The 3072-nt window shown below is 44.0% G+C and overlaps 1 non-coding gene across 1 annotated transcript; it reads right to left on the bottom strand.

The window, feature by feature from the left end:
- Positions 1-797: 797 nt before the first annotated feature.
- Positions 798-935, bottom strand: LOC119948579. Its single transcript, XR_005456965.1, has one exon. It is a non-coding gene; the product is annotated as a small nucleolar RNA SNORA7 (small nucleolar RNA).
- Positions 936-3072: the final 2137 nt, after the last annotated feature.

Here is a 3072-nt window from a genome sequence, read left to right as displayed (position 1 = left end):
CAGATCAGGCAGTTCTTTAGCCCAACCTCGTCTATGGTCCATGCAAAACGCATTTTTCTTCATTTTCCCACTGGCTAGACAGCAGTTTTTTGGGGTTTTTTTTTCCTACAGAAGAAAGACTCTGATTCATGGGGGCAGCATAGTCCAGAGACCGCAATATTGTTGTCTCTTCCTCTAAATTCTTCCATCCTTATCTTTTGAAGAGAAGAAACATTCTTCAAGAAGCTTTGCCCGGATCTTATTCCCATCTGGAAAGAAGCTATTTTGCTTTTGTCGAATCTTTGTCACTAATTTTCTTTCCTCCCTCAAAAAGACACATCTGATACCTATAGAGTTACTCCGTGTAACTTCATTTCTAAAAAAGATGGAATCCAACATTTATCTTCAGATTCATTTAAAGAGAACTTGGTTTTTTTGACGTTTGGCAGAGAATGTGTCTGTTTATTGTTATATTGTGCTCTCCCAAGTGCTTAGTTCAGTGCTTTGCACACAACAAATATGACTGACTGACTGACTGAATGAATGAATGAGGTTTGTTTTGGCTGAAGTGGGCTGCCTTGGACTTGTCTCGTCTCGACTTTTGCTGTCAAATTGTCTCCGACCCATAGTGACTCCATGGACACATCTCTCCCAGAACGCCCCACCTCCACCTGCAATTGTTCTGGTAGTGTATCCATAGAGTTTCCTTGATAAGAATACAGAAGCGTTTTACCATTGCCTTCTTCCATGTGGTAAACTTGAATCTCCGCCCTCAACTCTCTCCCATGCCGCTGGCTGCCCAGCACAAGTGAGTTTTGACTTGTAGAGGATTGCCTTCTACTCACTAGCCACTGGCCAAGCTAGGAATGGAATGGGTATGCCTCTGCTTGACTCTCCCTCCCATAGCTGAGACTGGTAGAGTAATGGAAACTCTTCAGGTGCGGTCCTGAGAGGGGAGGCCTTGGAATTAGCTTACAGTTAATTACCTGTAGAGCATGGGATATCGAGACCCACGGTCAGTGAGGCAATGGTGGAGCCTAGTGTCTGGATTCATTCATTCATTCAATCATATTTATTGAGCACTCACTGTGTGCAGAGAGCACTGTACTAAGTGCTTGGGAGAGTACAGTATAATGATAAACAGACATATTTCCTGCCCACGATGAGCTTCCAGGCTAGAAGGGTAGAAAGACATTAATAGAAATAAATTAATGACAGATAGGTACATAAGTTCTGTGGGGCTGGGAGGGGGGATGAATAAAGGGAACAAGTCAGGGCGATGCAGAAAGGAGTGGGAGAAGGGGAAAGGATGGCTTAGTCAGGGAAGGCCTCTTGGAGAAGATCTGCCTTCAGTAAGGCTTTGAAGGGGGCGAGAGTAATTGTCTGACAGATGTGGGGAGGGAGGACATCCCAGGCCAGCGGCAGGACGTGGGTGAGAGGTCAGCGGTGAGATCGAGGTACAGTGAGTAGGTTGGTGTTAGAGGAGCAGAATGTACTAGCTGGGTTGTAATAGGAGCTCAGGGCAGGGCAGATGGGGACTGATCTGGTCTGGGTAATTGGCAGAAGAGTTAGCTGGGGACAGGAGCAAGAGCACTTTCTGTGATTCAAATGTAGATTGCTTGCGGGGTAGGGGGCAGGGCAGCGAGGGTCTGTCGAGTGCTGGTTGTTACCCCTTAGCCCAGGGACTGCCTAAGCCCAGGTCCCTACCAACGAGCAATTTCAACTTGTGCAAGTGTGTAAAAACTGAGTTGACATTTTGTGGTTGCAGGTTTGGGAGTAAAACTAGAGCAAGATCAGTGTAGCTGTTCTGCACTGTTATTTTCCTTCATCCTTGTACCTAAACCACAGAGGTTTGGGGGAAAGATTATTATTCATCATGTGAGATTCTGAATAGCATCTGGAGTTCCTCAGAGGAAAGGGATGCAATAAATACAAAATTATTTGAACAGTTTTACTGCCAAGATCAGTTACCAAAGGCAGAATTTATTGGTGTCACCAGTCTTGCAGATAGCCTGCCCACAACCCTAATTTTTGCCGGGTGAAGAGGAAAGAATGCCAAAAAGAGAATAGTCAACCAATTTTATGCTGTGTTCTGGTTGGCGGCATTTGGAAACTGGATTGAACCCCTGAAATGTAGTGTTTTTTCGGGGGGACACACTTGTTTCGGTTGCCCCAGAACCTTTCCATTCCGTTCCAGGTCCCTGTTGCCCCAGGCACTGCTTCTCATAGGTGGATGCTTTCAAATTGTTAACCACCACCACTTCGCCCCTGCTTCCTTCCCACTCCATTATTGTCCCCCTAGATGACATATCCCTGAAACTTACCATCTGAAGCCAGCCCTGGTAACCAGTTGAAATCTCCAGTCTGTTATATATTTTGAAGATTCAGTGTGTTTACAGATTTGTTTGAGCACTTTGATCACTTTGATCTGTGACCTTTGGACATTTGATATTTGCCCACTCCTAACCCCACAGCACTTATTGTATGTATCTTTGAATTGTAGGTTATAACTTAATTATATTAATGTCTCTCTCCCCCTCTAGACTCCAAGCCTGTTATGGACAGGGAATGTGTCCGCTAATTCTGTTGTACTCTCTCAAACAGTTAGTATGGTGATCTACACATAGAAATTGCTCAATAAATACCATTGATTGATTGATGGAATCATACAACTTGATTAGCCAGAAATTTCAAATTTTGGATAATAGAACCCTGCCACCTAAAGTAGCAGCATGCGCTGTTTTGTACATCCAAATAACTTGGGTGAAGGGTTTAAATACATGTTGGGGTTTTGTGGTAAGAGCTTTTCAGATGAGGTGAGGCAAGGGTGGGGTAGTAGTACTGATGTAATAATAATAATAATGATGGCATTTATTAAGTGCTTACTATGTTCCAAGCACTGTTCTAAGCACTGGGGGGATACAAAGTGATCAGGTTGTGCCTGTAAGGTTCACAGTCTTAATCCCCATTTTACAGATGAGAGAACTGAGGCACAGAGAATCAATCAATCAATCATATTTATTGAGCGCTTACTGTATGCAGAGCACTGTACTAAGTGCTTGGGAAGTACAAGTTGGCAACATATAGAGACAG

The sequence above is a fragment of the Tachyglossus aculeatus genome, chromosome X4 (assembly GCF_015852505.1).
Source record: "Tachyglossus aculeatus isolate mTacAcu1 chromosome X4, mTacAcu1.pri, whole genome shotgun sequence".
Taxonomy (NCBI): domain Eukaryota; kingdom Metazoa; phylum Chordata; class Mammalia; order Monotremata; family Tachyglossidae; genus Tachyglossus; species Tachyglossus aculeatus.
This window is presented reverse-complemented; position numbering and strand designations above follow the sequence as displayed.